The following is a 13,726-nucleotide window of genomic DNA, read 5'->3' as shown; positions in this document are numbered from 1 at the left end:
TCCAGTTTCACTTAACTAATTTCACTCATCCTTCAAGTCTCAGCATAAATGTCACTTTCTCAGAGAAACTTTTCTCATCCTTCCAGACAAGTTTGTAATCTTCCAGGACACCCTCCTTAATTTCAATCACGTGTAGTTAGGTGTTCAAAGGCCACCTCTTTCACTACACTGTAAATCTCATGAAATCAAGGCTGTACCTTATGCGCTCAATAGATGGTAATTTTTTTTTCATTTATTCAAGTATTTATCATAAAAAAGTTCATTGTACTTTACATTTTGGGTTTTGTTTTTCGTGTTTTTTGAAACAGTGTCTCACTCTGTCATCAGGCTGCAGTGCAGTGTTGCCATCAGGGCTCACTGCAGCCTCGACCTCCCGGGTTCAAGCAATCCTCCAACCTCAGTCTCCCAAGATTTCATTATTTTTTCTATCCAAAAAAATCTGAGGTGCTACTATGTGCAAGGTATTGTACTAAACATTGGGAAAACAGGCCAGGTATGGCATTCATGCCTGCAATCCCAACAGTTTGGGAAGTCAAGGTGAGAGTTTGACACTAGCCTAGGTAATAAAGCAAGGCCCAGTCTCTACCAAAATAAAAAAAAGTTTTAATAAAAAAAAAAAATTAACCAAACATGGTGGCATGTGCCCACAGTCCCAGGTCCCGGCTACTTAGGAAGCTGAGGGAGGAAGATGGCTTGAGCCCAGGAGTTTCAGGCCACAGTGAGCTATGATTGAGATACTGAACTCTAGCCTGGGCAACAGAGCAAGACATGGTCTCTAAGAAACAAAACAAGAAAAATATTTTGGGAAAACAGCAGAAAAAATAAAAATAGAATTTTTTAAAAATGTCTTGTCCTCATCTAAGTCAGAAGAAAAGTACAATGGAGATGAAAATATCAGGCCAGCTGGGTAGATATGAAAGGTCACACAATTTTAAATGCAGTGATAGAACGCCTCAGCATGGAGTTGACCTTTGAGTTAAGACATGAAAATAATGAGAGCAGGCACGTGGATACCTGGGAAGGCAGAAGGACAAAGACCAGGAAACCACAGTTCACTGTGTGGATAAGCTCAAACACGGAGATCATTTAGAGTAAGGATAGAAGTCTGGGAACATCAGCACTGAAAGATGGGCAGAGAAGCACAAGTCCTCAAAAAAAAAAAAAAAAAAAAGCAGACATAGATAGGGAATGATTAAACCTATTAATTAGTTACACACATTAAACAGGAGTACTATATAGTAATTAGAAATTAAAAATGAAAGATTTTAATGGCCTGTGTACATACTTACAAAACAGAATACTATTAAATATTCCATAAAAGCAAATATTTTTTAAACTACAAGAAAGTATCCCTAAATGGAATAAGAAAGTCCTTTTTTTTTTTTCCTTTTTTAGGCAGACTCTCTCTCTGCCACCCAGGCTGGAGTGCAGTGGCACAATCTCAGCTCACTGCAACCTTTGCCTCCTGGGTTCGAGAGAGCACATTCAGCTAATTTTTATATTTTTAGTAGAGACAGGGTTTTACCATGTTGGCCAGGCTGGTCTTGAACTCGTGATCTCAAGTGATCTGCCCACCTTGTCCTCCCAAAGTGCTAGAATTACAGGCATGAGCCACCATGCCTGGCAAGAAAGTGAATCTTAAGTTGTGGAACTGCACATAAATCCCCTGTACATTCCAAATGTTTTTAAATGAGTATGTACTGTTTTTTCTATCAAATTAAAATGAGTCTAATTTAAAAGAATCATAACGGTTTAGAAAGAAAAAAACTAAGAATAAACATCTTTTTTCTATCTTGCATGCAAGAAAGCATGCCAATATAATTATCTAAAGTGAAAATAAATTCTTAATTAGAAAAACACTTTTTTTTAACTAAGTAAAGGACAAACTTGTACTGTATCCTACTTTTTATCTTAATCAGGCAACTAAAGCTTAAAATTATTTGATCAGACTTTTAAAACCTGTATGACAAACCTGTAGGGGTTTCTCAAAGTGTGGTCTTTAGGCTACTAAAATTTCCAAAGTTCTTCTGAAAGATTTATCTTTTACATGACAGCAATATAACACTCACTGCCACTAGTCTTACTGTAAATTAAAACTATGTCTGCAATCTCCCTCAGACCTCAAATCACCACCTAATTATTTTTTTCCAGATCACAACAGCTGGAATGGACTGTTTCAGGGATTTTTTGTTCACCCCAATGGAATATTATGTTGAAATTTGCACCATTTCCTTCCTATCTCCCCACAACCACCTAATCAAGAGAAGCCATAGTAAATGCTCCATGAATGCTTGATAACCATAAAACTACTGTAATCTGCTGAAGAAAAAATAATCTAAAAAATTGAAATAAGTCTTTTGCTTGTTAAAATATATCAGTCGTTTCATTCTAAAGGTATTCTCCAGCTTATCAATAAATTTCACTGGCATTTACTTCTACAGTCAACAATTACTCCTGAATACTGCAAGCTGACTCCTCAGCTAAGCTTTAAACTTAAATTGCCAGCAACCAGCTGAAAATCTCTGTCTACGTGGTTTTAGACATGTCTAAAACTAACAAGCCTCACTGCAAACAATCATCATACTCTCATGTGCTGTCCGGTAATGGCATCAACATGCCCTTTTTTGTCCCTAGTAGTCTCCAGTACCCTCCTATCTCCACAACCTTCGAGACTGGTCCCACTACTTCCTGCCACAAACCATCAATTCCAGGCACTCCTCCCCATGCTTGTCACTCACAGGCAACACACTGGGTCTTCCTCATTACTCTTCTGCATGGAATGAGCTCCACAGACCATCAAGGCTGGCATCCTGCTGCAAGTCATTTCCCTCCTCCAAGGCTGACTTACCCTCTCCATCCTCAGATATGCAGACAGCTCTTTGTTTGAACCTTCGTTTACAGTATTTATCACTGCTTACCTGATCTTAATCATTTGAGTCCATGTCTCTCCATGTTCATGAGCTACTCAAGAGCAGGGACCATACTTCCTTAATTTTAGTGTCCTCAAGCCAGGAACAGTGGCTCACACCTGCAAACTCAGCACTTTGGGAGGCCAAAGTGGGTGGTTCACTTGAAGCCAGGAGTTCAAGACCAGCCTGGCCAACATGACAAAACCCCATCTCTACCAAAAAATACAAAAGAAAAAAAAAATTAGCCAGGCATGGTGATGCACACCTGTGGTCCCAGCTAGTTGGAAGGCTGAGGCAACAGAATTGCTTGAACCCAGGAAGCAGTGAGCCAAGATCATGCCATTGCACTCCAGCCTGGGTGATAAAGCGAGACTCTGCCTCAAAAAATAAAAAATAAATTAATTAATTTTTTAAAATTTAGTGTCCTCAGGCCGGGCGCAGTGGCTCACACATGTAATCCCACAACTTTGGGAGGCCGAGGCAGGCGGATCACGAGGTCAAGAGTTTGAGACCATCCTGGCCAACATGGTGAAACCCCATCTCTACTAAAAGTACAAAAAATTAGCCGGGCATGGTGGTGCATGCCTGTAGTCCCAACTACTCGGGAGGCTGAGGCAGGAGAATTGCTTGAAACTGGAAAATGGAAGTTGCAGTGAGCTGGGATTGCGTCACACTCCAGCCTGGCGATAGAGTGAGACTCTGTCTGAAAAAAAAATAAAACTTAGTGTCCTCAGCCAAACACAGGACACAGAAGGGCTCCAAGATACCAGTTGCTTGAAACTAAATTGACAGAGTCTCAAATAAGTGACCAGAGAACAGATTGCACTGAATGTAGAAATGTCATCTTGCCCTAGCCTTTGAACCTTTACTACTTCTGTGTGTCTACTCAGGAAGTAAAGCAAGCAGTTCTCTGTGGAACTACAATAAATAGTGGGTACAGAATGAATACTTCATTTATTTGACAATAATCCTTTTCTCAACAATTGTAGTTGAAAAAGGCAAAGCATCCCCTTAACAAAAGGTTCTGTTTCAGCTGTGTTATGCTCTTAGTAAGAACACACTATCCTTATCATCTGCTGATTACAGACTTCTAAGGTGAGGGGTTCTCATTTAATACTCCCACAGTAAAACCTGCCTATAATGAATAACTCTACCTATCTTCTCTGCTCCAGAAGTGCTTGATAGGCCTTTCACCCAGGCCTTGTTTTCTACCTAACAAAAGGCTCACAGATGCCAAACACGTGCTCCAAAATGCTCCTCTTCCCCTCGCCTGAGACCCCAGTGAAGCAGAGTCCTCGTGGCACTAATATTCTCTGCAATGCTTTTTGTCGTCTTGGTTGTCACACAGCTGGAAATAGTTTTCTTGTTCCCGTTAATAACAGCCAGACATTCATATCACTCTGACAAGAACTCTTGAGTGACATCATGCTGCACCAGTTCAAGAAGGGAACCATGCAGGCTCTTCCAGCTTCAAACTTCTCACCCTTGATGGCAGCCTCAAGTATAGCCTCTCTAAAGCAAAAGAAAATAGAGGCAGGCACAGACAGATACACACATCAACATACACATGAGTATGTATGTATGTACAAACATACCCACACTCATCCCACACACATGTAAATATACATAAATATTCATTTTTGTAGGTTTATATAAGCAAAAGGACAACTATAGAAGGCTATGGAACCAACTGATGGCAAAGGGGATATATCAGATGAGTAAGGCTGAAGTGACAGAGAGAGATTTTTACATTTACTTTAGACACATCTATAGTGTTTGAATCATTGCAAAAAAAAATTTTATAAACGAATGCAGCTACTTCTAACAGGAATGCTTTCTTTTGTGTTTGTATCCCTGAGTACTTCAAGATCATAAGCGAAATGCCTTAGTGAAGCAAAGCACCGTGATAGGGTGACTTCAAAATAAGTATTGGCCAGATGCGGCGACTCACACCTACAATCCCAACACTTTGGGAGGCCAAAGTGAGAGGACCTCTTGAACCCAGGAGTTTGAGACCAGCCTGGGTAAGATAGTGAGAGTTCATTTCAAAAAAAAAAATTAGCTAAGCATAGTGGCACACACCTGTGGTCCCAGCTACTTGGGCGGCTGATGTGGGAGAACAGTTTGAGCCCAGGAGATCAAGGCTGCAGTGAGCCAGGATGATGCCACTGCACTCCAACCTGGGTGACAGAATAAGACCCTATCTCAAAATAAATCGATAAATAATAAGTCAGACTTTCCACAGACACTAGATTTGAATTATTTAGAAAGCAAGCTATACACTGAGCAGAGAATCTCAAACACAAGTTGGGTTAAAAGTAAGAATACAGAAAATGAGATGGAAGCAAGGCAGGGCTATAGATAAAACACAGCTATGTCTACCTCTAGACTTTAAAACAGGTAAATCTTAGCAAAATAGTTCAAGCGTATAAAATGAAAATGAGGTTACCAGGCTCTGTGGTCTCCTTCCCTAAGAGGGAAAGGCCAACTCACCTGAAAGTATCAAGACTACTCTGGAGAAAATTTTCCTAAAATGGAGGAATAACAAGATACATATGCCTGATTTTGAAGGCATTCTAAAAGAACTTGTTACTAATGTCACGTGATAGAAGGCAAACTCCATGAGAGAATGCGTCTGTCCACATCTTGTTCCCTGCAGTGCTATCTTCCCAGTACAGGATGGGTACTCAGCAAATGCCTACTGAGTATGGAATGAATGAAAGAGTAATATAAAGGATTAAGGAACACATAGTAAATGAAAACCAGAACCACCAACCAGATAATATCAGTTCTTTTTCTTATTTTCCAGATATAAAAAGAGAGGCACTTTGGCCTACCCAGGAGCAGTAAAACTGCACACAGAAAGCCTCTCGATACCTTTTTTTAATCTCTTCTAGGCTTGGTTTATCTCCCAGCGTCCTTCCAGATCCTAATCTTCCAGGAGGTTCCCTGACCTCCACCACCTCACCCCTGAGGGTCAAGTGCCTCCCTTGGTGCTCCTGCAAAGTTATCTCTCTCATAACACTTGTTAGTTACAGTGAATTGTAAGGATCTGTTAATCGTGTGTAAGCTCCTCCTGGAGGGTGGGAATCCTGCCTTATTCACACCCACTCCTAGTAACTAGCACAAAGCCTGGTATACAGCAGTCAGTTAAGTACTCCTGAGATAGAGGGGAAAAAAAAGTAAATAAACAAACAGTTTTCTCTGCCCCTGAACCATTTCTCCTTCCAAAGAACCAGGAATATCCTTTAATTAGGGCAGAATTTCAGAATCAGGGCAGTTAAGGGTTGGTCAAAGAGAACCACCTAGACATAGAGGAAGAAAATTGAATGTAGCAGATGGACATAAAGTCTAATGTAGAGCATTGTTTAGACACATAAGGTAATAAATACAGAAAAACTTGCTATAAAAGGAATGGTTCACAGTAGCAATCTCTCCATAACAAATCCTAGACTCTAAGAAACATACCACACATAATGGCCATAATGAACAAAATTTTCTCCAACCAACAGTTGGCAATCCCACCCTTGAGAGAGATCCATGGCCAGGTATTATTAAAGATTTTTTCTTCTAGAGAAACAGGCTGGTTTTGAAGACATTTTTCTTTATTGCCATAATACAACAAACACAGCTTGCTTTGCCTCATGCAGGCTTATTGCATGTTTGTTTTAGCACTGGACTAAAGTTAAGGGTCTGCCCTGTCATTATATCACTTTTTTTAAACGGTACCACAAAAATAAAATAAATTATAACCTAAATCCATGAATGTAGTAAAATAGTTCTCTTTCATTTCTGGGGAAAAAAATAATCAGAATTTTACATGGACTTCAGGGTTAAAGTTTCTACAGCACTGATTAGATGACAGGGACATGCAAGTATTAAGACAATTTTCTTTGGCCCAGCTCCACAAGTTAATAATACAACAACAACACTACTTTGAAATCACACTAACATGCTAAAAATGCCAGGGAGTTTAAATAAAATCATCACCACCACGCCACCCCTCCTCCTCTCCCACCAAAAATGTGTCCTAGGCTGGGTGCAGTGGCTCACGCCTGTAATCCCAGCACTTTGGGAGGCCAAGGTGGGCAGATCACAAGGTCAGGAGATCGAGACCATCCTGGCTAACGCAGTGAAACCCTGTCTCTACTAAAAATACAAAAAATTAGCCAGGTGTGTTGGCACACATCTATAGTCCCAGCTATTCAGGAGGTTGAGGCAGGAGAATTGCTTGAACCCAGGAGGTAGAGGTTGCTCTGAGCCAAGATAGCACCCTGCACTCCAACCTGGGTGGCAGAAGGAGATTCAGTCTCAAAAAGAAAAAAAAAGAAAAAAGAAAAAAAGAAATGTCCTAAGAAATAAAGTATACTAACCTTAAGCTCCTCCAATTTAATCAACTTAATTTATTAAACATGCCAAACTCAATTTCCCTTGCAGAAAATAAAACAAATTGCTGGGAAGATCATTCATTCAAATTGTATTCACAAGGTAATTGAAAGAAATTAGTCTAGCTTCTTTTCTTTTTTTTTTTTTTTTGTTTTTGTTTGTTTGTTTGTTTGTCTGTTTTTAGTTTTTGAGACGCAGTCTCACTCTGTTGCCCAGGCTGGAGTGCAATGGCAAGATTTTGGCTCACTGCAACCTCTGCCTCCCAGGTTCAAGCAATTCTCCTGCCTCAGCCTCCTGAGTAGCTGAGATTATAGGTGGCCAGCATCATACCTGGCTAATGTTTTGTATTTTTAGTAGAGATGGGGTTTCACCATGTTGGCCAGGCTGGTCTCAAACTCCTGACCTCAGGTGATCCACCTCGGCCTCCCAAAGTGCTGGGATTACAGGCGTGAACCACGGCGCCCGGCCACTTCTTTTTCCTGTCTCCTGGGTACTCTAGCATCCCCAGATTCAATAGCAATGTAAAGACAGCCAAGTCAGTTCCACCTCTGGTATGCAACTGAAAACCAGTGTATTCCCTCCTGTGACACAGAGGTACTGAAGAGTGAGTGTGAGCCTATAGAGCTCCTGAATACCCCTCCCAAATGGATCCCACAGAGCTTCTTCCTATATGACAGATAATTAGTTAAACGCTTTAACTCTAGGGATTTAAAATATATATATAGGCCGGGCTCGGTGGCTCATGCCTGTAATCCCAGCACTTTTGGGAGGCAGAGGTGGGTGAATCATGAGGTCAGGAGAGAGAGAGACCATCCTGATTAACATGGTGAAGCAGGAGAATTGCTTGAACCCAGGAGGCGGAGGTTGCAGTGAGCCAAGATTGAGCCACTGCACTCCAGCCTGGGTGAGGACAGAGCGAGACTCTGTCTCAAATATATATATATATAATATATATATATTATATATAAAGATATATACATATATTATATATATGTACATATAAAGCAAGTTACTTCTATTGGACGTTAAACTTAAATAATTCTTATGGTTGTGTCATCTTTCACTGCAGTACCCAGGGAGCAACTCTTTTCCTGTCTCCTCTCATCTACCACCCCTGCCCTATCATTTACAGCAGCATTAATGCCAGTTTCAAAGTAATAATAATTTTTTCTCTTCTGTGCTGCAAATATCCAACCACTGTGGTTAAATACCATTTATAACATAAACAGGGTCAAGAATGCCAGTTGTCAGAAGAGTCATGTTTAAATTAGCATTAACCAGCAAGCCCTCCCCTAAACAAAAAAGAGAGCGAGGGGGGAAAAATGTTTTCTTGGAAAGCTCTGTGTCTGCAGAATGATTTCAACCCCACATGTTCAAAAGGCCCCACGAGGTCCAGCTGTAACACAATACCATCATTAATTTTTACCAAATTAAATTTCTCAAAAGTACAAAATGCTATCAATTTGGGGGAAATAGAGGGGAAGAAACCACTTATTAGTTTATTCTACAATCTTTATAATTTGAGTAAACTGGCAGTAGTGTCTTAAAACGTAGCAGCCATAAGTTACATGGATTGTAATAGAATAAAAGCCCAGTCCTCCCCCCATCACCACACCCCTCACTCGGCCCCAATATGTGTTACTCAGTGTCTTTCTGCATCTTGAGGTTATGTAATACTTCCTCCTCACTTCCCTATCCCCATGTAGCACAACTCCTTAAAATAACATGAGAGGTCCCCCACATTTTGTCACTTTGTAACTTTCTAACCTTCATCACCCTAGACTCTCACTTTGTCTTCATTCCTCCACCATTCATCTTTTAAAAGATATGTTATTCTTCAACCCACATTTGTAAGGTTGTTCCCTGAATCCAAATGTAATTCTCCATTCCCTGGCACACCAAAGCTCTTGGACTGTACAGCTACCACCCAGTTACATAACACTGCATATACATACTCCCCCCGGTTGCAGCTCTTTCTGGAGCTTCCTTTTCACCATGCTTGCATCTGCCACAGTGGAAGGCATTCAACAATTGTTTGCTGAAATAAAATTGCCTCCTTTTCTCTCAACTTTCTAAGACATCCATTAGTTTTCCCTAAGATTTTTTTTTTAAGAGACTGAGTCTCTCTCTGTCACCCAGGCTGCAGTACAGTGGCATAATCACAGCTCACTGCAGCCTTGAACTCCTGGGCTGAAGCCATCCTCCCTCCTCAGCCTCCTGAGTACCTGGGACTACATGCACATACCACCATACTCAGATAATTCTTTTATTTATTTATTTATTTATTTTTGTAGAGACAGAGTCTCACTATGTTGCCCAGGCTGGTCTCAAACTCCTGGCTTCAAGTGATCCTCCCGCCTCAGCCTCCCAAAGTGTTAGGATTACAGGCATGAGCCACCACACCAGGCCAGGGATATTTAAATAACAGGGTAACATGAGATGTAAAAATAAGAAACCAAAAAGTCGTATCATGCTGATTTAAGGCCAGAGAAGACTATTCAACTTTAAACCAAGAGCTTATGTTTAAGTTTTTATTATATCATACTTTGGCTTTTAAAATAAATAACGTTCCTCAAGGGCGTAGGCATATTGATACCAAAACATTAAAGAAAAGGAAGACAGGCCACACACATCAAGCATAGACATTAAAATCTTGACCTCAACTAAATTCTAAAAGTGCTGTTATCTGCTGAATACTTGGAGCTTCCCAGTGAAAATGATACAGTGTATTCTGCCCGGATTGCAACTTTCCATACTAAGCATTTGAAATGAGTCTTGGCCCTAAATATCACTTACTTCAGACTGAATATCACTGTGTATCAAAAAGACTAAGCAGGAGAGATTTTTTACTCTGAATGTTCTAGTAGGTCACTAATGGAATAGATTCAGTAAAACCTTGCAGAGTCTACAGTATAATTTGAAACAAAAAAAATCAAATTACTTTTCGGAAAATATTAGCTTTGAATAAAAACAGAAATTTCGAAAGGGCTGCCACTTACATTCTTACCTCTGTTATTTCTTTCCCATCACTCACAGGGAGACTGAAATCCATGCTCAGTGCCCACAGCCCTGGGCAGAAGCTATTCCCCTGAGAGACAATGATGCAAATGGGTCAAGTGATGCCTGGTAGAAGTCAGACTGCAAGGATCACCTTGACCTCACCAAACTCACAAGCTTAAAATAATAAGGGTAACAAGAGGTTGATCTGAGAGGGAAAGTATGATTGATTTCCTTAAGCAAAGAAAAAAAAAAAAAAAAAAACTAGAGGAAATGAACTCCCAGCTCAAGGCTTTTTCTCCTCCAGGCATCCTCTGTTGCTGGTTTTCTTCCATCTTCCGGGCCCTCTGGACCTCACACATCCCCCTCCTAGCTTTTCCTACTGCTTTAACATAAGATAACCTCGCACCGGTTTCTAGTTATTTGGGAAACCGGAAGAAACAGCAAAGATCACCAACCCCATCCATTTTCCAGATGGGGACCCAGAGACCAGGAGCAGCTGGGCTGACCCGACTGGCTAAGGTCGCGCCGCTAGGGGACGCGGTGTGCCTTGCGGGCTGGGATGATGACAACCTAGCCTTCTCTCCTCGCTCCTCGCCCGTGCCTTCCTGCCTCAAGCTACCTCCTTCTCTTGCCACTTGATTTTTTTTATTCTCAAATTAGTATCAAGAAAAAATGCAGCCTTAATATACTTACAATGATGATTATTATTCATAATTTTGCATTTGAGGCAATTATACTCGCTCCTACTGGGATCTGGAAATCAAGGGCAGTAACAACTAGGTGACATTCTACCTCCCTGTGTATTTTAATGCATTTAGTTTGGTTCAAACAACCACGCCCCTAACATACACCCTTTTTCCTTGGAACTCACTCTTCTATCTGGCAAGGGGATAACTTCTTGCAAAAACTTAGCATTTTCCAAGTGCACAGTCTCCCTTTAACCAGAACTGCAGACCTCTGGCTTACCAGTTATGCTTAGCTGAGCAAACACACTTATGCAAATACGTGAAAAACAAACTGTTAGAGCCTGAAGGAATAGAGGATTTCGCTGTGATCGTTATTTACGTTTTCAATATTTATGTTTACAAATATCTATCTAACCCCATAGGAAACGATGCGTCCATAGTGAAACAAGCCAGCACCCACATTTATTAAAAATCCACGCGATTTCAACAAAAATGAAAAGGAGGGGGAGCGACAGCGGAGATCCACCTCAGGCCCCAGACAACAGGCAGCAACAAGTCCTGAAAGCCTTCACTCTTAACATTTCAAAGGCCAAATGGCAGCAAAGAAAAACAAGAATAAACTTTAAATCCATTCGCCACAAAGGAGTCCCACGCAAGTCAAAAGAACCGTCGATTTCAAAACCATCAACTCAAAGCCAGGTCCCTCCCATGCCTCACAACCTCCAGTTACTTGCTAAGCACGTTTGTTAGGCGGCTGGACAGAAACTGAATTAAAAGTCCTCAGCCCGGAGTGTGGGGGACAACCGAGTCTTCAGTGGGAAGCAAGAGGTGCGGGAGCCCAGGAGGCGCGGGGACTGCTCGGAGGTGCACGTCCATCAGGACGAGGTTTGGGGAGAATTTCGAGGGCCCCTCGCAAGCCCTCCCGCGCACCCACCCCGACCCAGGTAACTGGAGGCCACCTACGTGTCATTTGGGCGGGTCCCGAGGCGCACTGACCTGGCGCAGGACGGGAGGGCCGGCGGCCAGAGCGGCTGCAGCAACTTCCCTCCCGGGGCTTGGTCCGCCACTGGGTGCGGGAGGCCAGGGCAGCCTCGCCTCCTGCAGGCCGGCTCGCAGGAACGCACGGCCACCCACCCGCGCCGCGGCCCAGCGCGCGCACCCACACTCTCACCGGCACTCGCTCACACGCGCGCCCGCCCGCAGCCACAAAGCCCGTCGGCGGCGGGACAGTGTGAGCCCAGGGCGCAGTGCGGCGGCCGAGCCGTAGCCGCGGCCTCTGGCTTCGCGCCCAGGGGGCGCCGGCCCCACGGCTGCTCCGGCCTCTTTACCTGCGCTCGCCGCCGCCGCCGCCGCCGCCGCCGCCGCGCGTCCCGCTCCCGCAGCCCCCGGGCTGGCTTCAGGCCGCGCGCCCAGTCCCGGCGGCCCCCGCCCCGCCGTCAGCCGAGTCCGGCCCTCCGCCCGCCCCTCGGCCGTCGCGCAGAGCTGGGCCGCCCCCTGCGCCCACCCCGCCGGGGTCCCGCGCTCAGTCGAGCGGCGGGGAGGGCTCCGAGGTCCGGGCCCCTGGCAGCCCCAGATCCCAGCCGTGCTCTACAGGGGGGCTGGAGACGGAGTCCCCACTCGGGGAGCGTCAGCTGCCGCTCGGCCCTTACTGCCCGGCTTTGGCGCGCCGGCAGGAGGAGGGGGCGCCGAGGGAGGGCCGGAGGAACAGCGCCGACGCCAGCCTCCTTTCTTCCTCCGCCTTCCTTCTTTTCTGCTTGTTCCACGTAGCACAAGTCAGCAACTCCCGAACCCCCAGAGTCCGCCCTCCCTGCTCCCAAGCTGGCCCACTTACCTGATGTGGCGCCCCCAGCGCCCCTGACCTCTGCGCCCCCTCCTCCATTCATTGGCTCCGTAGCCGGCGGGGGGAGGCCTTAGCCTCCCATTCATTATCTCAGCAGCCTCCCCCGCCCCGCCCCCGAGCCGACACACCCGCAGCGGGAGACCGGTGGCCGCCAGCTCGGGTCCCACCCCCGCCCCTCCTGCGCTCACCCCAGGGCTGGACAGCTAGTGGGATTCCGGTGGACGCCCCGGCACGGGGCATTTTCACGTTGTCGCTCTCCTCTTCCCCCTCGAAAAGCTCTGGAAAACATCGCGGGGCCTCTCTTTCGTAGTTCACTTTCTAAACTTTCCAGAAGGCGCCAAGTTTCTGCCAGCGCCGCCCTGCACCGGAGACTGCGAAGAACGCAGAGGCAGCTTTGCTGCTAGGAAGGTGCATACGTTTCTAATTCTGATCTTTCACTTCACTGGATCTGCAAACCGAAGCAAGTGTGTCTGCTCCCCTAGTTCTCCATATCCATGATTAGACATTTCTCTTCCGCTTTCCCAGTGTAGCTTTGCAAGTGTAAACTATCAATTTTAGTGAGAGTAATTAAGGGCGGAGACTGCACACCTGGAGGTGTGGGCGGGCGCGGCGCCGGACTAAGGCCTAGGGATCGTTCTCAGGAGAGTGGCAGCCACAGCGATTCGCCCAGGTCTTATAACACCACCAACTCAATGGGGTCTACCTAGCCACGCCACCCCACCACACCCATCTACCACCCCTGGCTTCCCAGGATTTCCGGAGTGATCAGAATTATCGGCCTCTCGCTCCACAGCTAAGGCCACCGCATATCAAAATTGCAGCGTGTGAGTAAACGTTTCATGAGCCCTCTCCTTGAAACCGCACAGAAGACAGCAGGACAGCAGTAAGGCTTGGGGACTCTGCAG

At 44.6% G+C, this 13,726-nt stretch overlaps 1 protein-coding gene across 4 annotated transcripts in view; it reads right to left on the bottom strand.

Moving 5' to 3' along the window:
• LPAR1 (lysophosphatidic acid receptor 1) overlaps positions 1 to 13,331 on the bottom strand; it is a 171,995-nt gene extending 158,664 nt beyond the window's left edge. Inside the window, exon 1 of one of the 4 annotated variants that reach the window (XM_021672145.2) lies at positions 13,010 to 13,331. The gene's annotated coding sequence lies outside the window, so the exon portion shown is untranslated. Of the gene's footprint in view, positions 1 to 11,944; positions 12,232 to 12,309; positions 12,632 to 13,009 lie in introns of those variants that run through there. The other 3 variants (XM_064378988.1, XM_012439144.3, XM_012439145.3) reach the window with 3 other exon arrangements.
• Between the last annotated feature and the right edge of the window lie 395 nt (positions 13,332 to 13,726).

The sequence above is a fragment of the Aotus nancymaae genome, unplaced genomic scaffold (assembly GCF_030222135.1).
Source record: "Aotus nancymaae isolate 86718 unplaced genomic scaffold, 86718_ANA_hifiasm-v0.15.2.pri h1tg000003l, whole genome shotgun sequence".
In the NCBI taxonomy this organism is placed as follows: domain Eukaryota; kingdom Metazoa; phylum Chordata; class Mammalia; order Primates; family Aotidae; genus Aotus; species Aotus nancymaae.
This window is presented reverse-complemented; position numbering and strand designations above follow the sequence as displayed.